Source organism: Chiloscyllium plagiosum, unplaced genomic scaffold (genome assembly GCF_037043375.1).
Source record: "Chiloscyllium plagiosum isolate Xiang-an unplaced genomic scaffold, Cpla_swu_hap1 HiC_scaffold_14, whole genome shotgun sequence".
Lineage (NCBI taxonomy): Eukaryota > Metazoa > Chordata > Chondrichthyes > Orectolobiformes > Hemiscylliidae > Chiloscyllium > Chiloscyllium plagiosum.
This window is the reverse complement of record NW_028270152.1, coordinates 71,044,965-71,071,010: the sequence shown is the minus strand read 5'-3', so window position 1 is coordinate 71,071,010 and position 26,046 is coordinate 71,044,965. Positions and strand designations below refer to the sequence as shown.

The 26,046-nt window shown below is 43.5% G+C and overlaps 1 protein-coding gene across 4 annotated transcripts in view; it reads right to left on the bottom strand.

Moving 5' to 3' along the window:
• dag1 (dystroglycan 1) overlaps positions 1 to 25,739 on the bottom strand; it is a 103,301-nt gene extending 77,562 nt beyond the window's left edge. The window contains exon 1 of one of the 4 annotated variants that reach the window (XM_043708513.2): positions 25,612 to 25,739. The gene's annotated coding sequence lies outside the window, so the exon portion shown is untranslated. Of the gene's footprint in view, positions 1 to 24,496; positions 24,638 to 25,608 lie in introns of those variants that run through there. The other 3 variants (XM_087994513.1, XM_087994514.1, XM_043708515.2) reach the window with 3 other exon arrangements.
• Between the last annotated feature and the right edge of the window lie 307 nt (positions 25,740 to 26,046).

Genomic DNA, 26,046 nt, shown 5'->3' with positions numbered 1-26,046 from the left:
TAATTCAGTGTTGACAACACCAGTCAGTTTTGCCTCCCTCTTAAGATAATGGAAAAAGTCCAATAAAATGTCAGAAGTTCCAGTAATGTCACTGTTGGGGTTTACCTTGCAATACAGGTGTTGTCAAAAAGGGATGAGTCTGAACAGCAAATGAACACTTACTGAAAATTATTTGTCTCATCTTCATTCTGGTTTCAAATTCAACTAGGTGCACTTCTAATTCTATGTTTTCACATCCCACAATCCTTTAACCACATATTCAAACTATTTCTAATATGCTGACATGATCACTGCTATCAGGGATCATGATTGTACGTTTTACAACCTACGCAGGAGTTTCTCCAACTTGCTCCTAAATCTCTTAGGTTTGATCTTTTCTCCATGCTCCTGTTAGAAACCCTTAAATTACAAAGCAGTCTGATTCTATCTACACTGTCTCAGCCCTTTGCAATTTTAAGTAACTATCAACTTACAGCTGCCTTCCTTTTAACAATCAGCCCCAGCTGCTCACTGTATAAAATCAACCTAATATCTCTCTTAGGTATTACTGCTTCAAATCCTTTATATGCTGGGTTCAGCCACTCCACCGGGTCTTTATTCTTTTAATACCAGCAGCACTTCAGTTTAAACAGTAAAAGACTACATAATAAATTAAAGGATGTTTATTCTTCCTTGAAAATTTTCAAGTGAAGCAGCACTGGTATTGCTCTTGGCCTTTCCTGAAACCCTGGTCCATGAGGACCCTCAGAGGTAGCAGCCTACTGCAGTATATGAGTTTCAGAAATGACAACATTCAACACATGGGAAGAAAAACAAAATTATAGTTCAGGAAGGAAAGAATTTGGGGTTCAAGGCAAAACTCCAATGTGGGATAAGAAAACGAGGCAATATATAAGAAAGGAACAATTCTGATAGAGGTTCAGGATCAGGAACCCAAGGGTATATGTGCGCAAATCATTGAAGGTGAAAGGGCAAGTAAAAAGACATTGGGGGTCATGAGCTTTAAAACAAGAGCTATGATGAACATTAATAAAACATAGGTCCAAACCAATCTGCAGCGCTGGGACAAATTCTAGACTCTGTACTTCAAAAAGGAACAGAAGGTTTTAGATAGGCTGGCAATATCAACAGAATGGCTCCAGGGATGAGTGACTTCAGTTATGTAGTTAGAAATCCCAATACCAGCTTATAGTCCAAAAGGTTTATTTGGAAGCACTAGCTTTTGAGGCGCTGCCTCTTCATTAGGTGGTTATAGTTACATAGACAGACTGCAGAAGTACAGGTTTTTCTGTTTAGAAAAGATTGACAGGAAATTTGATACAAGTAGATGGAAAGAAATTGTTTCCTTGGCAGAAGAGCAGGATCCAGTGGACAATTTGAATGGCTAATGAACCAACAGCAACGGGAAACTTTGTTAATACACTGAATGGTTGAGGTTAGGAATACATTTCCTGAGAGTGTCCTGGAGGCAGATTCAACTGTTGCTTTCAAAAGAGAATTAGATACACAGCTGAAAAAGTCAAGAAAAAGGAGGTCTATGAAGAAAGGGCCAAGCAGTGGGGACTAGTTGCGAATTGCTCTTACTGGAGACACAACATAGACATGACAGGCCAAATAGATCTGCTTCTGTATTGTAATTATGTTCTACTTCTTGAATATTGAAGTAACTCCACTCCAATTGCATTAAAATCTTAAGGAAATCAAAAGCAGATGTACCGCCTGACTGGACTCCACTCTCAGTATGCCCCGTACTGATTGAGAAAAACGCAAAATTTTCCAGACTTTTAAATTGTCAGTTTCTCACCCTCTTCGCACATCAGTACATCACTACTTGTATGCTGGATGTCCATGTTTTCTAACAGAAATTATCAAGAGAAGGATTAGGAAATACTCTGCCTGTCGGCACAATCCTAATGTTTCAGTTTAATGACCTGTCAAGCGAGGCACAAAAAGTGGGAGGGAAAGAACACAATAGGACAAAGTGAAATGGCAAAAGGAACGATGGCACAAGTCAGAGTTCATGCTTCCTCCTTCCTTTTCTTCTGTGCCACAAATCATTTTCTGCCACCTCCTGAAGAACTGGAGGTGGTCATTCAGCACATCAACCCTGCCTGCAGTGCAGAGCTGGAGCTATTACCCTTTCACAGTTGCAACTACTTTTCCATTATTTCAAGCAGGACTACAGTCTCTAGAAGGATTTCCCTTCAACCCTCAGACTTCCGAATGGGCCTTGGTACCACATTCCCAAATTCTACCTGAATGTCAAGGGCCACTACTCCCATCTCTCCTGACATTCAGTTCTTCAGTCTATGTACTGATCAAGGCAAGGTTTAAAAGGGAATCCCTTTGAGATTGCAGATGTTTCTGATGCAAGGGAAGCTAATTAATGCGTAACCTCTGACAATTGCAAAGTGAATGATAGTTGAAATTTCAACTGACTCCAGCTAAGTACAAATGAGGTGTCAGTCAATGGCATGGTTTATGACTCCTTCCTTCATTTTCCTCGTGTTTAGAGGAAGTTGTTTGGCCAATAATTGGCCAGGTTAGATTGATCCTCTTTTCATTTCTTGCAGGATAAATAGGAATAACAATAAATGGTAGTAGCCCTGTCAGCCACACCCACAGCCTGAGAATGGATCCAGATGAATTAGAACAATCAAGATAACAGTAGTGATGGAAAAGCACAGCAGGTCAGGCAGCATCCAGGGAGCAGGAAAATAGACGTTTCACTCTGATGAAGGGCTTTTGTCCGAAACATAGTTTTCCTGCTCCCTGGATGCTGCCTGACCTACTGTGCTTTCCCAACACTACTTTAATCTTGACCCTAATCCCCAGCATCTGGCAGCACCCACTTTCACCCTGTATTAGAACAATGCTATTGCACTGCTATAGCATCTTTCAAAACCTCAAGTAAACTAGTGTGTTTGTGTGTAGGTGGGGTGTAGAGTACAACAAATAATTCTATTGTATGATCCCAATTCATTCCCTGAAGCTGCTCCCATAATTACCCCTCCATCACAGAGCTGTGCAATTCATATCTCAGCTTCTTTGAACCAACAGCAGAACCCAAGATCCAGTTTCTCAGCGGTTCAAAGGTCCTGTCGCTATGGAAGAGTGAATACAAACTGTGGCCCCCACAATACAAGCACAACGTCAAAGCTTTTTGACAGCTGAAAACATGCTACAGACACTGCAGGTGGGTGGTTTTCACACTTTAACCAAACATGGTATGAAATATGCACAACTTGTTACATTTTACTGAAAACCCTAATGACACCGCTGCTACAGGATGGGTCGATTTCCTGGAATCTATTCAAGATAGCAACAATGGCGGTACTTACACCGTCAGTGGGTTATACTCCAGAAATTTGCATTTGTTGTACTTTGCTATGCACAAATTGGCTAGCAGGTTTCCTACATTATAACAGTTAATAGCCTTTAGAAGGGCATTGGGATGTTAATGAGTCGAGAGCGTGGTGCTGGAAAAGCACAGCTGGTCAGACAGCATCTGAGGAGCAGGAAAATCGATGTTTCAATCATAAGCCCTTGCTCGAGATATCAATTCTTCTGCTCCTCGGGTGCTGCCTAGCCAGCTGTGCTTTTCCAGCACCACACGCTCAACTCTGATCTCCAGCATCTTGCAGTCCTCATTTTCTCTCTGTTGGCATGTTAATGTTGAGTGAGCTACCATGGGTTGGCTGTCACCTGCAGAGCTAGATACCAACTGGAGATCTTCGGTGAAAACAGAAGAAACTGGATACCACGCTCAGCTGAGGGTGGTTAATAAAGATTGAATGAATAGATGAGTGACAATTCCTTAAATTACAATTATGAGAACGGTCAGCTGATTATCACCTGACTGGGTTCTGTTGATCGAGCTTTGCTTACTGATTTTGTAGTGCACAGCCGGAACAGAGATGCAAGCATTACCTTTGCAACTGCCCTAATTACAACTGTCCCCAGTCAGTGCAGTATTATCACATTTGATGGTCTCAAAGACAAAATTAATTTTCAGGTTTCCCCTCAGCCCAGATCTTTTTCATTCCCTCCACAACACCAATTGCTACTGCCACACAGCTTGGTCCAGAGCTGAAGGGTCCCAACTCGAAATGTCGACTTTCCCGCTCCTCCAATGCCGCCTGACCTGCTGTGCCTTTCCAGGTTCACATTTTAATCGACTGACTTCCAGCATCTTCAGTCCTTACTATCTCTTGGTCCAGAGTTCAGTGGCTGATGGAGTAGATTAGATTAGATTAGATTAGATTCCCTACAGTGTGGAAACAGGCCATTCAGCCCAACCAACCCACACTGAACCTTTGAAGAGTAACCCACCCCGACCCATTTCCCTCTGACTAATGCACCTAGCACTACGGGCAATTTAGCATGGCCAATTCACCTGACCTGCACATCTTTGGACTGTGGGAAGAAACCAGAGCACCCGGAGAGAACGTGCAAACTCCACACAGACAGTCGCCCGAGGCTTGTGGAAGGAGGAAGGAAAAGTCGTGGGACCAAATGGATCCGTAACTTTAGATAACTTATGGAAAACAAAAGACAGAATTGCACTGCTATAGCATATTTCAAGACCCCAAAGCATTTCCACTTCATAAGTACTTTATGGAGTGTAAACAGTTGTAACACCGGAAATCTGGCAGCCACTCACAATCAGCAGGCTCCTACAAGTTGCAATACTTTAATGATCAGATAGTTTACGATGTCAATTGAAGGAAAATGACAATAATATGAAAATCTTCTCTCCTTGTCTATGAAATAGTGCTATGGAATCTTTTACATTTATTCAATCAAGAAAGTAGATGGGTCTCAGTTCAATTTTTCATTTGAAGAATAGAACCTCTCAGTGCAGAATCCCTTCATGCTGCATCCAGCTCGGCATCCATCACTGAAATAGGCTCTCATACAGGACACAGTAAACCTATGACCTGAGGAAAGAGGCCCGACAACCTTCCTGCAGTCTTCAGGAATTAGCAAACTGGAGCAATCCAACAGTAAAGCAATAGGGATATTTTAAAATGTTTGGGCAGGAGAGGCACAAAGCACAACAAAAAAGTTCTTGCACCATAAAGCAATGTATAGCTAATTAAGTTAAGTTATTTTCAAGTAACTGTTGTAACATCAGAAAGGCAGCAGACAATCTTCACACAGCAAACTCCCTGCTTTTCTTTGCAATAGCACCATGGGATCTTTCATGTCTACATAGAGAGCAGGGCTTCAGTTTAACAGCACATCTGAAAACAAAAAGTCTGTTCTAACAGGCTCAGGAACTAGACTGCAACATCAGTATAGACTTTTATGCTCAGATATCAACTGGATCTTGAAAGCACAGCCTGCTCATTCATGTAGAGGTCTACACACACTGCCACAACTAATAACCCAATTTGCATTGATATAGACCCTTAACTTTACTATAGGGCATCATTCCATAAGTTCCTCAGTTTAGTGTCCTAGGTCCAACTATCTTCAGTTGCCTCAACAATGAGCATCCTCCATAAGGTCAGAAATTGGAATATTCATTGCTGATTACACAACATTTAGCACCATTTGCAACTTCAGATACTGAAGCAATTGTGGCCATTTGCTACAAGACTGAAACCCCAAGTTTGGGGTGATAAATGGCAGATAACATTCGCACATCAGTACCAGGCAATGAACATATCAAACAAGAGAATCTCCCCATGATCTTCAATGACAATCCCAATAAATCACCCACTATCAACATTCAGACTTGGAAATATAGCAACAGTGCTGTCAAAATCCTGGAAGTGCCGTAACAGTCCTGTAGGTGTCCCTACAAATCCAAACACAGTAACAGCTCAGGAAAGCAACTCACCGTCTCCTTCTCCCTGGCAATTAGAGATGGGCAATAAATGCAATGTTAGCCAGCTACACCAATATCTTATGACTGAATATAGTTTGTAAAATAAAAGTCCACCAGCAGTCATATTGCACTCATGAAACTCAGCCACCCTCCAACTCCAGCCCGATACACAGATATACCTTTGCTCCACAGAGGGAGGGTGCGCCTGCAACTAAAGTCCAAAGCTCGCATTTCCCTCCTCTCCCTTTCTTAAAACCCACCATTGACTGGATTTTTAAGCACCGTTCCCAATATCACCTTTGGTGGCTTAATGTGAATTGCTGTTTGATTCCACTTGGATGGAGCACCTAGGGATGCTTTCTCTCAGTCAATAAGCTGCAACTGATCTTTTAATGTCTATATTTAAAGTCAGTGGAAAGAACACACCCACATCTAACACCACAGGAATTCTCTGTGGAACACCATTTAAATTGTTTACACTATGGGAAAAAGTATTACTTCACACAAACAAGGACTGCAAATGTTACAGCTTGAACAAAAACAATCGAGATATTGTTTTCAGGCAGAGGGGCTGCACTGAGCATGCACACTAACTTTTCCAGTAATTTCTTGGCCATTTTATTTTGTTTTACAATCACAGGAACTACATTAGAGTAACTCTCAGTACAGCACTACCATACAAAACAGTGCCAAAGATGCCTTCTCAAGCAATTAGCTACTTATAGCAAATCCAGCACTATATTAATATCCCTGGTTCACCTACCTGTCTGTAGCCCAGTGTTATTTGAAGTTCAAGTTCAAGTTTTATCTGCTCCAGGAGGTATATCATGACATCTGAAAAATGTTCAAGTAGCTATAGTGCCTCAACTGACATTACTGCATTGATTCCTCTGGCCATTGACTCTCAGCTGCTTTTGAAAGTCTGATGTGTTTACTATATCAAAAGTGGTTATTTTCTAAAAGTAGTTAAGCACTTTGGGACTTCCTGAGGTGATGAAAGGTGCTATGGAAATGCAACTTCTTTGTTCCTTCATTTCAAGATTAAACCTGACAATTGTCAAGGCTGGGTAGCCAGTTCTTCACATGGATTAAAGGGCTGCCTTACAGCTTTATTCCTAACAGATTCATTGTAAGCCAGTGCCAGTCCTGCACAATGTAGATGCAGACTGCAGTGCAGGACTGGGCTCCAGTCCTCTGGTAGAACTCAAGCTGATCAAGGATTACCCTTGAGGCTACAGATGCATCTCCTAGATACTGCTGAGAGTAAACCAAGTTTACAGGGATCCCAGGTGAGATAACAAAAGGCACCACCTTTTGACAACACCCCCAAACTGCATAAGCCAGTTGGCAATGTGGCAGCCAATAATGTACTTTGCAAGGTTTCACAACCAACAATGGAAGAGAAGACTGAACTTCAGTTTAATGTCTCTTCAAAAGCAAGCGCCCCCGACAGTGTAATGCTCCTTCAGTACTGCTCTGGAGTTGGTCTAGATGATGCTAAAATCCTACAGCTCACTGCTAGCTGGAGGGCGAGCAGAACCTACCAGTGCTTCACACAAAGCGATATGGATCAAGGAGGGAACAAACAACAGCTGAATATTGGGAACGCTGGCTGAAGGACATGACCCTTTGCCTTTTCGATGCCAGATCTTTCAGTTGATGCCTTTGAATGTAGGGCCCATCCCCCTCTTCACAAAGTGTGCCAGCAAACACACAAAGGTTTGCTCATTGTGCTCCCTATACGATAAGTCCCCCACCCTCGGTTAGGTTTATACCAGTGATAATCAGACGAACTTTGTCTGGATCTTTATAGAGCGATTTTTTTTAAAGATGACATGAACAACAAAAATATCAGAAATTGATGAAAAAGAATGTTTGATTGATTAAGATTTTCCTGCTGAATAAGTGGAGTCTATTCTTGCGACACATGCAACATCCATGGACACTGATGTCAGGGCAAGGAGTGCAGGAATACATTCCAAAGTCAGCATCCCTATGTCCCAACGCATGTTGCAATTCAGTCATGGTGTTGGTTTCGTATCCCGAAGACCATGTTAAATTCACAGCAACGCAAGCTAGGAGATATATCAGTTGTACGGGAGAGAAAAAATAATTATGGAAGCTATCCAACCTGAATGACTCTTCTGTCCCCACCCAATACAGTTGACTTGATAAGCTTTGAAGTGGTTCAGCTATAGAAGTGATTACACTGGCTATGAGGGATTGGCAGAAATGCCCAAAAACCAAAGAGGAAGCAAGAGAAAATGATTAACAGATGTGAATGAAGGAGGAGAAACTGGACGATGCAATTCTAAAGAGCTCCTTCAGAGGCAAATGTTGCCAGGGTTTCAGCTAGGGCTGTCCCTGTGTGATCCACATGAGCAAGGACGTGTTTTACATTTTCCTAAAATCCCTGTGCAATAAAAATCTGTATTTATTTGGGGGGGGTGGGAGAGAGAGAGAGAGAGAGAGAGAGAGAGAGAGAGAGAGAGAGAGAGAGAGAGAGAGAAGTACAGAGACTCTCAATGCTTTGTTATTGGCAGCTATGTTCTCAACAGTGTTAGCTCCTGGCTTCTCAGCCACTTCAGCTTCTTCCTCCTCGATGTTCCTTAAATGATACTTGTTACCTGTTGAACAAATTCATGCTGCTTGTTATCACATTTTGTTTCAGTCATTAAGAATTACTTTGCTTTTTTTAAATTCCAAAGGCACTGCACAAATGCACATTGTTGAGACTAATGCTCCGAGAGCTGCAAATGTCCTCTTTCCTGAACACCAACTTAGACCAATCTAAATATTGGGGTAGCTGTAGGAGAGGGATGATGGCATTGCTTCACCCACTGCCGGCAGGCCTCTCACCATAGAGGAGAGAAACACCTGCAGCAGGATCACAAGTAGAAGCTCATCTGGCACACAACCATTTAAGATACTGGAGCTGTACTCTTCCTGCCTGCTCACAAATACCATTTTCACTCATGTCCTTGACTTCTGTCAGTTAGAAAATTGTGGATTGCCATTCTACCAATCCTCAACAGTGCAAACACTGCTTCTTTTCAGCTCAACCCCCGACCTAATGAAAGCCAACATACCATACTCCTCCTCAACAACCCTATCAACTTGGGGGACAACTTTGAGGGATCTATGGACGTTGACCTCCCAAGATCCTCTGTTCCTCCACGCTGTCAAGTATCCTGCCTTTAACCCTGTAATCCGCATTCAAATTCGATCTTCCAAAATGAATCACTTCACACTTTTCCAATTTGAACTCCATCTGTGACTTCTCAGCTCTGCTCTGCATCCTGTCAATGTCCCTTTGCAACCTACAACAGCCCTCCACACTATCCACAACTCCACCAACCTGAGAGTCATTGGCAAACTTAATAATACACGCTTCCATTTCCTCATCCAAGTTATTTATAAAAATCACAGAGTAGAGGTCCCAGAACACACCGCTGGAGAACACCACTGGTCGAGCTGCAGGCTGAAAAATTCCATCTACTCCCACCTATGGGCTAGCCAATTCTGTATCTATACAGCCACTATTGGAGAAAGGTGTCAAGGAAAATGTCAGGAAACTACAGACTAGTGAACCTAACATCAATGGTGGGCAGGTTGTTGGAAGGGATCCTAAGGAACAGGATTTACATGTATTTGGAAAGGCAAAGACTGATTAGGGATGGTCAGCATGGCTTTGTGTATGAGAAATCACATCTCACATACTTGATTGAATTATTTGAAGAAATAACAGGACTGAAGGCGGCAGTTCAATGGATGTTATGTATATGGATTTCAGTAAAGCATTCAATACGATTCTGCATGGTAGACAGGTTTAGCAAGGTTAGATCACTTGGCTCAAAAAGGTAGAAAGCAGAGGGTGTAGGTGGTGGTGGGTTGCTTTTCAGACTGGAGGCGTCTGACCAGTGGTTGTCACAAGAATTGGTGCTGAGTCCACTGCTTATTATTTTATAAAAAATGATTTAGATCTGAAGATAGGAGCTATGGTTAGTAAGTTTGCAGAAGATACCAAAATTGGTGCTAAGTGGACAGCTAAGAAGATTACTTCAGAATACAAGACCTTGATCAGATAGGCCAATGGGCCAAGGTGTGGCAGATGGAGTTTATTTTGATGAACATGAGGTGCTGCATTTTGGACAGGCAAATTGGGGCAGGACTTATACACTGAATGATAAGGTCCTAGGGAGTGTTGCTGAACAAAGAGATCTTTGGAGTGCAGGTTCATAGTTCCTTGAAAGTGGAATCATGGGTAGATAGGTTAGTGAAGGCAGCATTTGATATGCTTGCCTTTATTGGTCATAGCATTGAATATAGGAGTTGGAAGGTCACATTGAGGCTGTACGGAATACTGGTAAGGCCACTTTTGGAATACTGGGTTCAATTCTGGTCTCCCAGCTATACGAAGGATGCTGTGAAACTTGAAAGGGTTCAGAAAAAGGGAGCTATTTTCCCAGGAGCAGAGGCTGAGGTGACCTTATAGAGGTTTATAAAATCATGAGGGGCATAGATGGGGTTAATAGCCAAGATCTTTCCCCCAGGAATCCAAAATTGGAAGAAATAGCTTTTGGGTGAGAGGGGAAAGATTTAAAAGGGGTCCAAAAGGGGCAACTTTTTCCATGTAGAGGGTAGTGCACGTATGGAATGAGCTGCCAGAGGAAGTGGTGAAGATTGGTACAATGACAACATTTATCGAGTCATTGAGATGTATAGCACGGAAACAGACCCTTCAGTCCAACTCGTCCATGCTGACCGGATAGCCCAACCTAATCTAGTCCCACTTGCCAACACCCTGCCCATGTCCCTCCAAAACTGATTTTTTTTCACACCCTCTAAACACTGAACAAGTCCATCAACAACCCTTCCACCTCTAGACACTGGTTCTAGCACCAAATGTAGGGAACACACGAGATTAGGCTCAAGTCCCACTGTCTTATGAAGACTGCATGAACATTGCTATGTCCAGGTCCTGCCATCAAATACTGGACTTTACTGCTATCAGTTGGCCCAAATTCTAGTTACAAAGGCAATTCTTGCTAACACCAAATAGATCCATGTCTGGGGCTAGCAGCTGATAATGAGTGAGACAGCAGTGTGCTGGCAGTTTCACTTCAATAAGCAAGCATCTATGAACAGATTTCCCAACTACCAAAGACAATTAGGTAAATCTGCAGCAGTTCTCACCCTCCCAGCTGAAACCTTCAGAATCTAACCCTGCAAGAGAGGCACTGTTATCAGTGTGCACAAGTTACCCACTTACACCAGCAGAAAACAGCAAGTAGAACAGTACCTTGTTTGGTCATAGCACTGCCCTTCCCCTATATTTCAATTGAATAAAGGGAACTATGGAGATATGAGGGAGGAGCTGGCCAAAGTTCAACGGTGCAATACCTTAGCAGGGATGACAGTGAAGGAACAATGTCAGATATTTCTGGGTATAATGCAGAAGATGCAGGATCAGTTCATTCCAACAAGGAAGAAAGATTCTATGAGGAGGCAGGGGTGGCCGTGGCTGACGAGGAAAGTTAAGAAACATATAAAGTCAAAAGAGAAAATGTATAACATAGCAAAGATGAAAACGGAGGATTGGGAAGTTTTTAAAGAACAGAGGATTACTAAGAAGGAAATACGCAGAAAAAAAAATGAGGTACGAAGGTAAACTGGCAAAAAATATAAAGGAGGATAGTAAAAGCTTTTTTAGGTATGTGAAAGGGAAAAAAATGGTTAAGACTAAAATTGGGCCCTTGAAGACAGGGGAATATATTACGGGGAACAATGAAATGGCAGAAGAGTTGAATTGGTACGTCAGATCTGTGTTCACTGGGGAAGACACAAACAATCTCCCTGAGGTAACAGTGGCTGAAGGGAATTTATATTTGCCAGGAATTGGTGTTGGAGAGACTTAGGTCTGAAGGCTGATAAGTCCCCGGAGCCTGATGGTCTACATCCAAGAGTACTGAAGGAGGTGGCTCTAGAAATTGTGGATGCGTTGGTGATAATTTTCCAGAGTTCGATAGATTCAGGATCAGTTCCTGCAGATTGGAGGGTGGCTAATGCTGTATCGCTTTTTAAGAAAGGAGCGAGAGAGAAAGCAGGAAATTATAGACCAGTTAGTCTGACCTCAGCGTCGGAAAGATGCTGGAGTCAATTATAAAGGATGAAATTACGACACATCTGGATAGCAGTAACAGGATAGGTCAGAGTCAGCATGGATTTATGAAGGGGAAATCATGCTTGACTAATCTTCTGAAATTCTTTTGAGGATGTAACTCTGAAGATGGATAAGGGAGATCCAGTGGATGTAGTGTACCTGGACTTTCAGAAAGTCTTTGATGAAGTCCCACATAGGAGGTCAGTGAGCAAAATTAGGGTGCATGGTATTGGGGGCAAAGTACTGACTTGGATTGAAAATTGGTTGGCTGACAGGAAATAGAGTATGATAAACAGATCCCTTTTGGAATGGCAGGCGGTGACCAGTGGGGCACCGCAGGGATCAATGCTGGGACCTCAGCTTTTTACAATATATATTAATGATATAGAGGGTGGTATTAATAGTAACATTAGCAAATTTGCTGATGATACAAAGCTGGGTGGCAGGGTGAAATGTGAGGAGGATGGTGGGAGATTACAGGGTGACCTGGACATGGCAGATGCAGTTTAATGTGGATAAATGTATGGTTAGCCACTTTGGTGGCAAGAATAGGAAGGCAGATTACTACCTAAATGGAGTCAAGTTAGGTCAAGGGGCAGTACAAAGATCTGGGTGTTTTTGTACACCAGTCAATGAAGGTAAGCATGCAGGTACAGCAGGTGGTGAAGAAAGCTAATAGCATGCTGGCCTTCATAACAAGAGAAATTGAGTATAGAAGCAAAGAGGTTCTTCTGCAGCTGTACAGGGCCCTGGTGAGACCGCACCTGGAATAGTGTACAGTTTTGGTTTCCAAATGTGAGGAAAGACATTCCGGCTATTGAGGGAGTGCAGCGTAGGTTAACGAGGTCAATTCCTGGAATGGCGGGACTACCTTACGCTGAAAGATTGGAGCGACTGGGCTTGCATACCCTTGAGTTTAGAAGACAGAGGGGATCTGATTGAGACGTATAAGATTATTAAAGGATTGGACACTCTGGAGGCAGGAAACATGTTTCCGCTGATGGGCGAGTGCCGAACCAGAGGACACAGATTAAAAATAAGGGGTAGGCCATTTAGGACAGCAATGAGGAGAAACTTCTTCACCCAGAGAGTGGAGGCCCAGTCTCTGGATTTGTTTAAGAAAGAGCTCTCAAGGATAGTGGAAATAAGGCAGGAACAGGATACTGACGGAGGATGATCAGCCATGATCATAATGAATGGTGGTGCAGGCTCGAAGGGCAGAATGACCTATTCCTGCAACTATTGTCTACTGAAACATGCTGGCCAGGCTTCATGTGACACTTACAGTTTAAATCAAGGCAGTCAAGCAATTGTTTCTCTCACTATCAGATCAAACTGTGGAGGCACAGTAGCTGTGGTTAGCACTGCTGCCTCATAGCGCCAGTGTTCCAGGTTCGATCCCAGCCTCGGGTGACTGTCTGTGTGGGTTTCCTCCCACAGTCCAAAGATGTGCAGGTCAGGTGGATTGGCCATGCTAAATTGCCGATAGTGTGAGGTGCATTAGTCAGAGGGAAATGGGTCTGGATGGGTTTCTCTTCGGAAGGTCGGTGTGGACAGGTTGGGCCAAAGGACCTGTTTCCACACCGTAGGGAATCTAATCTAAAGATCCCAGTGGGGGTAAAGAGCAAAGTCAAGGTAAACAAAGCAAAGGCAATGGTTAAAGTTCAGGACCATACACAACTGCATAGGAGGAAAGAAAGTATTTTCTTGCATTTATCTAGCATCTTTCATATGTCTAGGGTGTCTCAAAGCACTTTACTGGCAGTGATGTACTGTTGAGATATTGTAAGGAAACATGGCAGAAAATTTAGGTATAGCAGGTATGAAGTTGTTTTGCCAATTTGGTTGGGGGATAAATAATGACATGGATACCTGAAAAATGTTCCTGGTTCTTCAAAATCGTGCCAGGGACGTATTACATGTACTTCAGAAGGCAGACACAACATCGGTTTTATTGTCTCACCCAAACATAGCACGACTCGGTGCAGCATATAATAGATCAGTTTGAAACTGTGAGGCTTTAAAGCATTTGTGGAATTGTTATTTTATGAATCGGTGTGGGTTTCCAAACTCTCCATGTTCCTTGAAAACAGAAGGCTCAGTGAAGCCACACCCACTCATCTCATGCACACACTGGAAGCGGATATCTCTCGCTCTTTCTTTCTTCCTTTCCTTTCTTTCTTTCTCTCTCCCTCCGCTCTTTCTGCTCTTTCCTCTTGTGCTCTCTCCCCCTCCCTCTCGCAGATCACCTTAAACTTTAGTTTAGAGGGTTTTTACGAAAATTTTACTGCTTTTATTTTTAAAGATGATTATTCTCACAGGATATCACGTAGGTGTGATGTCTGCTGCATACTTTACTGGACTGAACCACAAAGAGATGGTATTTGGAACTTGGACTCACAAAAAACCATTGCAATAAACGTGTGTTGCGCTAGCATGGGGTGGTCAAGCTCTAGAGCTGGCTTAATGCACACACATGGGATCTTGAAGCCATAATAGAACATGGCGCACATTTGTAGTGGTTTGAATCTGCTGCTTCCGGTTGTCAACCAGAAGCAGCAGATTCAAACCACAACAAATGCCGGAGGAAAGATCACAGAAGCGCTTCACGGGAGGCGCCCAAGCACTGAGGATGTCACCCAGACAGGGGACGAAACGTCTGCAACACAAATTCCCAGCTCGGTGAATAGAACCACAACAACGAGCACCCGAGCCACAAATCTTCTCACAAACTTAGAAACACCAATGTACAAGTGTTTCAGTAGTTAGGGATAGGGAAGCAAATTAATGCCATGTATACTTTATAATAACAATAACTCTACTTTAAACACTTAAACCCAGCTTCTAATTGCTCCCAGTGCCACAACACATTTGAGCAGAAATGTTCAGAATTCCAGTTAAACACCAGTTGTCACCCTAACTCTATCGCAGTCCCCATATCAGTGTTAGACTCAAAGCAAAGAAAGACATTGAAGTTTGAGGGGAAAGAACATGCAGGTTAGCCATTCCAAGTTCATATTAACCCTCTCCACATGAGCAGATAGCTCTAAATCATATTCACCAACTGTGACCTTTTTTCCCTTTAATCCCATCCTCAATTAACAAATTAAATAATTACTTAATAGGGATAGTAAAGCACAGTGGACAACAACTTGCATTTATGCAGTGTCCCAAGGCATTTCATGGGAGCGTAGTTTGATCCCAAATCATAAAAATCTAATCCAAGCGAATAAGCAAACATTTCAGTGGTAGATTTGAGGGAGAGTCTTATAAATGGGGAGGTAGAAAAGGAAAGCATAATCACAATTTCTCTCAGCAGTTAACATGGAGGGGACTCAGCTCCCTGAGGGATGGCCCCAAGGCAATCTGCATCATTTGAGGTGGCATCAACCGCAGTTATTAACCATGGTCATCCACCTTCATGTTCCAGACTAAACTATTCAACTGCTGAAAATGTGTTGCTGGAAAAGTGCAGCAGGTCAGGTAGCATCCAAGGAGCAGGAGAATCGACATTTCGGGCATAAGCCCTTCTTCAGGAATGAGGAAAGTGTGTCCAGCAGGCTAAGATAAAAGGTAGGGAGGAGGGACGTTGGAAATGCGATAGGTGGAAGGAGGTCAAGGTGAGGGTGATCGGCCGGAGTGGGGTGGGGCGGAGAGGTCAGGAAGAAGATTGCAGATTAGGAAGGCGGTGCTGAGTTCGAGGGATTTGACTGAGATAAGGTGGGGGAGGGGAAATGAGGAAACTGGAGAAATCTGAGTTCATCCCTTGTGGTTGGAGGGTTCCTAGGCGGAAGATGAGGCGCTCTTCCTCCAACCGTTGTGTTGCTATGGTCTGGCGATGGAGGAGTCCAAGAACCTGCATGTCCTTGGTGGAGTGGGAAGGGGAGTTGAAGTGTTGAGCCACAGGGTGGTTGGGTTGGTTGGTCCGGGTGTCCCAGAGGTGTTCTCTGAAATGTTCCGCAAGTAGGCGGCCTGTCTCCCCAATATAGAGGAGGCCACATCGGGTGCAGAGGATGCAATAGATGATGTGTATGGAGGTGCAGGTGAATTTTTTCCCTAAACTATTCAACTCAACTCAAAACACTAGCAACCTTGAAACTGGGAGAATTAAAGTGGTTTCTCAGGCTTTATTCAATGTTAGGGAAAGTGAGGTCTGCAGATGCTGGAGATCAGAGCTGAAAATGTGTTGCTGGAAAAGCGCAGCAGGTCAGGCAGCATCCAGGGAACAGGAGAATCGACGTTTCGGGCATAATCCCTTCTTCCTGAAGAAGGGCTTATGCCCGAAACGTCGATTCTCCTGTTCCCTGGATGCTGCGCTTTTCCAGCAACACATTTTCAGCTTTATTCAATGTTAAACAGAAAGGAATAAATAAATCACCACAAAGACACTAAGAAAGCCAACCAAAGACCATAACCTTATACATTAGCATTAATGAGTAACTTAAGATAGCTTAAACCTGCTCCTTTACTACAAGCTACCCACTCTAAAAATATCAGCGCTATGAATTTCCTGGAATACTTTTAATCACTGAACACAGCTACTTTAAAACCTCTCATTGCCTAGCCCCACCTCCACCCCAAAAACAGATTATCCAAGCTTCTCGACCATGCTTTCTACTGCTCACTTTAATTAGCGTTAATTCTATCACCCTTCTGTTCTCTTTCAAAGTTTGAGAGACTGGAGGTTCACTTGTCAGGGCTGCAGAAAATCTCAGATTTGTATTGATGAAGTCAAAGTATAATTGGTCGTCTGATATTCAATATTGGGCGAGCAGAAACTTCCTGCAACCTGAATAATGGTTTCACTCCCTCCAAAAAACTCAATTCCTTAGGTAGGAAACCCATCCCTTTCCTTGGCTGAACCACACTGGTCATAATGTTGGTGCCATATTTGATTGTGAAGTTCAGCTAACAACCATATACATGAAGAAAGCATTTCCAGCCCTGTAGGATCACTCAAGTCTGCACCTCCTTAAAAACTTAAGTGCTTAATACATTCCTAGCCAAGTCTCCTGTAATTTCACTGTCAATTCCTATGCTATACTGTGTTAGCTCATATCCTAACTCACACCAAGTTTCATAATCCATCACTTCTATGATTAAATAGCTCCTGGTAAATGTACTTCTTGATTTTGGAATTTTGATCATTTTCCCAATCCCTCCATGGCCTCATTCCTGCCATACTTCATGAGTCCAATCCTTAAAGATCCTCAATTCTGGCCTCTCATGTATCCCTGTCCTAAAAGGCTCCATCGCTCTATTTTAACATATTCATTAAAATCTACCTCTTTGATCAAGCTTCTAATAATTTGCCCAAGATTCCTTCATGCGTCAAGTTGTGTTTGATAAAGCTCCATGAAGTGCACAAGAGTCATACAGCACAGAAAAAGACCCTTCAGTCCAACTCACCCATGATGGCTAAGTTTCCCAATTTAAACTGGTCCCGCTTGCCTTCGTTTGGCCCATATCCCTCTAAACCTTTCCTATTCACGTACCTGTTCCAAATGTCTTTTAAATATTGTTAACTTGACGTGCATCATTTTCTCTGGCAGTTCAATTCACCGAGGAAAAAAAGTTGCCCTTCAGTCCGTTTTAAATCTTTCTCCTCTGACCTTAAAAATATGAAGGGCTTTTGCCCGAAACATCGATTCTCCTGCTCCTCAGATGTTGCCTGACCTGCTGTGCTTTTCCAGCACACACTCTTGACTGATCTGCAGTCCTCACTTTTGCCTTAAAAATATGCTGCCTAGTTTTGAACTCCCATACCCTCACTTCATCACTTGCTATTGCACCTCAGTTTTGTGTCTCCCATCTTCCCAATTTATACCATAAAGGAAAATGCCCCTCTTCTGTTTACTAAGCTGCCATAAAGCAAATCAAATATGAAAAGAAACATATACTGTTAAAGTGGGGACTGAATTAGATCTACACACAGTGCGTAGATGACAACACCAGATGACAACACTAGGTCTTGGTGCTTCCACGTGCAACGGAAATCAAATTGGTAACTATCTGGACATGATCTTGCACCATTAAAAATCTCAAGTCAGCTAATGGAGAAAACAATCTACTTCAGCACGGAGTTGCACAATAGCACTTCACACAGCCATGTAGAAGATTAGATTAGATTACATTACTTAGTGTGGAAACAGGCCCTTCGGCCCAACAAGTCCACACCGACCAGCTGAAGCGCAACCCACCCAGACCCAATCCCCTACATTTACCCCTTCACCTAACACTACAGGCAATTTAGCATGGCCAATTCACCTGACCTGCACATTTTTGGATTGTGGGATGAAACCGGAGCACCCAGAGGAAACCCACGCAGACACGGGGAGAATGTGCAAACTCCACACAGAATCGCCTAAGACGGGAATTGAACCCGGGTCTCTGGTGCTGTGAGGCAGCAGTGCTAACCACTGTGCCACCATGCCGCCCCAGAAGGGTCACCATTATTTCATTTGAGGGTAATGTAACATTCTGTTGCACCCTGTCTTGATAAGTGTTACACCATTATAGTGAGGGATGACGACATGCAAACCTGAGGAAATAATTTGCCTTGACTTAACACAGCTCATTCAAGAGATATAAACCAGATACAATAAAGCTCTCTATAGTTACGCATTGGGTTACACAAGTGTAATTGTAGCACAAGAGGAATTGCAGCTCTATCATTTATCCTAAAGGTCAAACGAACTGTTCTTCAGTCCACTCTCAATGCTTGCCAAGAAAATGTCAGCCATATTTGCTTTTGGGAAGTAACAAACGAGCATGACTGAAGCTCATTCTTCATTTTTTGCTTTCATTATCCAGCCAATCTCTTTGCAAGAGTCCTTGAAAAGTACCTGTTGTTATGTAGTTAATGGATTATGAAAAATTGCCTCGTAAAAAAAGTAAGGTAACCCTGGAAGCTAAAGTTGACAAGATTTCATCTATTGACAGGAACAAAGGAACTGGAGGTGGCTATTTGGCCCCACTTTTCTATTCTATCATTGCTCACCTAGATTTCGACTTGATTAATTAATCCACCTTTGCTCATATCTCGACATCCTTAACCAACAAAGTCCATCAGTCAGTATTGAAAACTTCAAAAAGATCCAGCAACTTTAGCCTTTTGGTGAAAAGTGTTCTAGGTTTTCACTGCTGGGAAAGAGGAAAGCTTCCTAAAACTTCCTACTAATGCCTTAGCTCTAATTTGAAGATTTTTCCCACCAGTGTAAAAGCGTCTCTCTAGATTACACTATTAATTTCTTTTGATCATCTTAAACACTTCAATTAGATCACACCTTAATCTTTAATGCTTAGTCTTCCTCACACCTTGAGCTGTCGCAACTTTGAGAGAACAAGTCTCAAACAACAGCACACTGACACATCCCTAGAATCCCTACAGTGTGGAACCAGGCCCTTCAGCCCAACAAGTCCACACTGACCCTCTGAAGAGTATCCCACCCAGCCCCAACCCCCTACCTTATTACTCTACATTTACACCTGACTAATGCACCTAACCTACCTACACATCAATTAATACTTTGGGCAATTTAGCATGATCAATTCAACTAACCTGCACATCTTTGGCTATGACCTACCCCACTCCTATTGCACCCACAATCTAACAAGCCACGGTCATCTTTCCCTTACGGCCATGATTCAGGGGCCACTAGCGATTATAGTACTCATCACCTATGCCTATTGCTTTTGTGGAAAATGAAACTCTCACTTCAGTTACCGGCTTTTTACAAAGGATTCATTGAATGCCTTTAGTTCAACCACGAGAGGCCAAATACTCAGTTGAGACACCTAATGGTTAGAGATGGATGGAAACAAGGTATATGAATTGACATCTGCAGTAACCTAACCAAGGCTATAGGCCAAGTGTTGGGACTGGGACTTAGGAGAGTGGATAAGTATTTGATGACTGCTATAAACGTGATAGACTGAAGGGCCTCTTTCAACGCTGTTGGATACTTTTCCTAATCAACCTGTGCAGAGATGATATGACACACCTCTGGAGCAACTCAGGTCTCCTGGCTCAGAGTTAGGGCACTACCATGCACCAAAATGGCCCTTTTACTCTTTTCCATGCTAGAAGATACTTTCTAATCAAATTGTTCAGAGATTTTATACTCTAACTACACACAAGAGCTAGCTTTCCTGTCAGCTTTCATTTCTGACAAAGGTAAATTAAACCAAAGCTCAATCCTTGTGTGACCATTTGGGATGTTACTTTGTTTGCAGGTTCACTTTCTCCTCAGTACACCAAAACTCTGGAATTCTTTATCTCCCATTATGTCAGACTTTTGAAAAATCCCTACACCTAAACACCAACTAATGCAACTTCTTTCATTCTGTTTTCAACTTTGTTTCTGCCCTGAGATACAGCCATTGCTCTCAATGATGACACCATCCTTTGTGAGCAGAGGAAAAATGATGAAACAGACTCAAACATTTATGGATTTGCCTATATACCAAAGATCAGACAGAGAAGCAGGCCCTTGCTGGAAGTGCCTTGAATTTTCTTTAATAAAATAATATAATTACATCTTTGGTGGAATTAAGCCAGTTATTTCATTTTGCTTTTTCCTTGAACTTGTCATTTGCACAGTTTCCATGACAATTTAAATTGTGTCACAATTCTTGTAGGAAACCAACTTTATGTGGGAGGAGAAAGGTGTGAAAATAAAGAAGAGGAATTTTCCAATTGAGGTGGCTTCAGATAAAATGATACAACACAAGGTGGCTAGAAAACCAACCCAGCATGCCTGTGTCGGTTCTTTGAAAAAGATCGGCCTTCTCTAGCTTGGAGCTCGGTGTAGCGCTGACAACCCAAGAACACTTGCTTATCCTCCCACAGGTTTTCTGGCCCCTCTCCACCCAGTTGTCCTTCCCTGAACAACTATGATGTATTACTATGACAATGAGCAAGGCTCATTGATCTTGTCTCGTGCCTGCTTTGCCTGAACACTCTGGCCAAAATGACATTATTGCTCTACATACACGCAAACAGCTATAATGAGAGCAGTTTACAGTCAAGTCCATAAGCCCAACTGGGAGCTACTGTGAAGTGCCATTTTAAATTCTCATCCCACTCTTGCCTTCTACCTGTAACAGTTTCAGTGAAGCTCAATGGAAGGGACAACACATGTCTTTCAAGTAGGCAATGTATAAGCCTACCCGATTATATAATCAAATCAAAATTAACAAAACAGAGCGTGTAACTGTTGCTCTCTGACAGTAAAGGTGTCGGTTACAGTTCGACTGTTGCAATTCACACCCTCTCCAGGCTCAAATTGTGTCTTTACTTGTCCCAATACCACTCACTTTTGTCTTGCATCATCAGCCCTTCCAACATTTCGACACAATGCCACAGAACTTCCCTTTCAATCCTTCACCAGCCATTCCTTTGCTGACTTAGTGCTGGCTTCAAACCTGCTGTATCTGCAATATTTTCCACTTCTGACAAAAAGGCAACTTGCAATATTAATTCAGTTTCTCTTTTCACAGATCCAGCCTGATTTGCCTTGTAATTCCAATATTTTGTGTTTTTATTCTTGTTTACAGAAAGACTGGCTACAGTTGAAAGATCGACTTGCTTTCTCAAGAACCAAGCTGAGACAGGAAGTCACCTGTAGCATATTTACTATGTAGATGCCAAGGATTAAACAGGGGATGAATCATGAGGACAGGCTGAATAAACTTGACTGTATTTGCTAGAGTTTAAAAGAGATTAGATCAAGATTGTTAAAATTAGAGAAGAATTGGATTCAGTAGATCTGGTGAAATTACTTACTGTGGTGGGGAACCAAGAACAAGGCACAATTTTTAAAACCAGAGCTAACATTTAGGATTGAAAATCAGAATATAGTTCTTCCACATGGCTGTGGAAATCTCGAACTTGCTTCCATTAGAGAGAATTTTTTTTTCGTTAGAGAGCATCTCAAATTATTCATCCACTCCACAATATCCACCCATACTTCAGCCTATGTGCCTCAGCTCAAAGCACTTTACAGATACAAGTCAAACAAAACTGGAAGGAGAAAACTCAATAGGAAGGTATTGGCAGATACTGATGTTCATATACTGTTCATATATTGTGTAACTACCCCTGTGCCCACAGAACTGACCAAATGTAAGTGTCACCAATTTGCAGAGGACCAATCCAATAGCATCTGCTCAAGTACAGGCTTCTGACACTGTCTCAAGATAGCGGTTCATTTTTCCATAAACGAATTTCTCTACTAGAGAAGAGCATGATAGGAATCAGGCAGAAAGCAGGTGTGCTGACTTTCCATCAGCACTTTTAAGATGTACATTTTGATTATAAAGCTTTCATCATTGCTAATTCTAGGGAGGTTTATACTTTCCCCCTGGTTAACCTCTCCCCAAGTCAAAACAAAAACTGAGATATCATACTCAAAAGGAGAGACACTCCTAGTATCGATGATTCAAATTTATTCTGAATCATCCTCTAACACTTGTACAGGGGACAGCCAAAGTCTGACACCACGAAGCCCAATAATGTATCTGAATTGAAAGTAACCAAGATGTTGGTTAAAGAAGTTGTTCTTCAAGAGTATCTTAAAAAGGGAGACAGGTGAAGGGGTCTAGCATGGAGACAGCTGAAAGTATTGCTACAAATGGAGTCACGGAGAAAGGGGAAGCAAACTACCAAAATTGGATAACTTCGTTTTTGGAGGATTGAGAGTTTAGTGCATAACTGAACTGGAGTTTCAAAATTTTAAATTCCTCTGTACTACTGAAACAAAATATCCAAGGATTTTAAAATGGAGACTGACAGCAACAATTGCAAAGACAGATATTCAGTATCATAAATGGTACAAAAAACAGATTAACATGCAACACCGGGAGCTAAGCACAGCCAGGCTCCAAACTGCACTAGCACACAACTCATACATCATTTTTTGCACCAAACCTTCTACTTGCAGTCCATCATGTAACAGGTACTGACACATGAGCTAGCATTGCTGATCTCTACCCACTCCCCATACAATGTTCAAGAAAAGGCTAGTCTCACAGACTTAGGTAGTGCTGGAGGTTGCGGGTGGAAACAGGAAGCTGAAAAAGATTGTGTCAGTCACACAGAAAACAATCAGGTCAGTTCAGACACTTCAAATATTGGGAGTCCACCAACAGATTCAATTAAAGTTGCTGTTTGTTGCAGCTCAGTTACATCTCAACCACACTAAAAGGGGCAGTGTTTGAGATGCTGTCTTTCAGATGAATGACTTCTCAGGTGGTGATAAAGATCCAATATACTATTCAAAGAATGGGGGCAGGGTGCATCCCCCTGGCCAATTTCTATCCCTCGACTAGATTTCCCAGTTACTAGCACATTATGGTTGCAGGGACTTGTGCATATACTGTATTTAGTGCTGCATTTAAATAATGCGAAACAGTTTGGAATGTCGTGAGATTATGAAGGTACTACAAAGGTCACTCTTTCTAGGAGGTAGGCAAGGTTTCATTTCACCTCCAAGCCAGACTCTTGCTATTATTTGGCTCCTCAGCATCAGCCAGTACCTGAGATCCAGAACTCTGATTCTTAGGAATTCCAAACTCTTTGGCACTAGATGGCCAGGATGCTACTACATGGGTTTATTTTATATCAGTTACAAAATACTTTGAAATAGCCACTTCACTTTGCCTACTGAAACAACTTTAAAAAACAAATAAAACATGTCAATCAAATGGGGATAGATTGCTAAAAGGTACAATACCTTTTAGCAATAGTCTAGAATGATAATTGCAAAGAGTCTCGCTTTTCCTAGAAGGAAAATCATGACCCACATTAAAACAATTTTATTTCCTTACCAAGTCACCTTGGTAACTTCTACAACAAATGCTGAGAACACTTAGATGGTCAGTCAGCAGCATCTGTGGAAAGAGAACTTTTCAGGGGTAGAACCACAGCCTGCTGAAGCAATGATTCTGTTCGGATACTGACTGGCATAAGTATTTGGCAATTTCTACTTTTGCTTCACATGCCCACCACCACACGTTTTGATGCTTTTCAAACCCTTTATTGTTTAAAGAGACCCAAAGAATCCTCATCACTTCTGGTAACTTAGGTCTTTATGTTACTTTAAATGGTTCTGATCGTGGGATAGTTTAAGAGGCTGCTGTGACCTTGTTATGTCACACTTCATAATCACTACTTTGCTAACTCTATCACAGATCTCTGCTTTAACATTGGTTGATCAAATGGTTCAATGTCAAGACTAAGAAAAAAAAACAATGATCGTGCAGCTTCAAACAGAAAAGCTGCAGCAAGAAGCATGAAACTCAGTCTAATCTTGTCGATCAAGACACCCCCCCCCCCGAAATAAACTCAAACAAAACCTTCAATACAAGCCTTTGATGAAACACTTTCAAAAAGTTCCACATTTGCACAAGTGCTCATTAAGAGAGAGAAATAGATCGATAATTAATTAACCAAGTAATCTTTAGGGGGTCAGTTAAGCAGTAAATATATTCCTTACCTAACACAGTTGTACACTGGGCTTCCTTTGAACACTGATACCAATACAACAGAGGCAACCAAATACACTACCAATGTTAATGGGCCCCTTTTCTTGTGTCAGACACAATCTACTTAATATTCTATATCACCAGCAAAAGACACCAAAACCCTCTCTGCTTTCAGACACAGACATCGAACACCTGAAGTCAGACACAGCTATCCTTTACCCCTACTCATCGCCAGGCACAGAAGCACGCCACCCCCCCCTTTACAATCTCAGAGAGACGCGAACACCCCTCTCCTGAGGCACAGGGACCTTCACTCCTTCCACTCACATCCTCTCTCCCCCCCCCAAACGAGGCACCACACCCCCAGCACGAACAGCCCACACTTCCCACCCTCTTCTATCCCACTGCCCAGGAATGGCCATCACCCCTTGCTACACACCAGTGTCCCACCCTAGTGTTAGGGTGGACACCACCCTCCAGCCTCTGCCAAGCAGGGGTCAGCGTCCACCATGCCCCCCCCCACCCCCACCATGCGCTGGCACTCTTCCCCCGCACCCCCCCCCCCCCCCCAAAGCAGCAGCTCCCTGCCGACACAAATCCAAGTTTGCGGTGTTGGGGGCTGGGCTTGCCCGGGAGTGTTAAACTCTCCGTGTGGAGGGAGGGGAGGGGAGGGAGGGAGCAGGAGTGCCGCCACTCTGGGTGATACGGCGCGGCTCCCCTTCAAACGCGGGCACTTGACAAAACTTGTACCGGCTGGAGGTCACTTTGAAACGGGAGGAGGTTGGGCGGCGGTGGGGATTGATGTGTGATGGGGGGGGGGGGGGGGTGGGGGGTGTTTAACTCGGTCGCGACAGAAAACAGGCAGTTGATTTGAAAAGTGACGCCCCGGGGGTTGGGGGCGGCAGCTGAACGAGAGCGGAAAACCCGAGCGGTGGGTGCCGCTGGCTGCCGGCCAAGGGCTGAGGGAGGGAGGGAGGGAGGGAGCAGGCAGCCCCGGCTCAGGTTTAAAGGGAAAAGCCGGATCCCAGAGAGAGAGAGACAGACACACACACAGGCCAGGTCAGGCCCCACAGCCCGGGCCTTTCCTCTGCTTCACCCCCCGCCGACCCTCACAGCCTGCCGCTACCTGGTAGGACGCTGCCCCGGGGCCCCCCGCGGGTGTCTCTCGCCGGCCACCGAGCGCTGACTTTCCCTGCCGACCCGGCCGCTACATCCATTCCCCTCGCAGCCGCGACTGCGCCGACTGCAGCTGCGGCCCGACACCGACACCCTCCACCTCCCGCGCGGCCCACCAATCACCGCCGGCCTCCCGCAAGGTGCGCCGCCCACCCGGCGGTCGATCACGGCGCTCCGCCAATCGCGGCACGGGTGCTTGACGCCCTGCCCGCCAATCGCAACGGGCCACCAATCGCGTGCAGAGCCTTTGCGCCCGCCTCCGTCCCTCCCCCACCCACTCTCCTGTCATTCAAGCCGACCCACCGATCATGGCCGCCCTCCGCTGTCAATCACACCTGGATCTTCTATCTCTGAGGGGCCTGCCGCCGTCCACAAAAGGAACGGC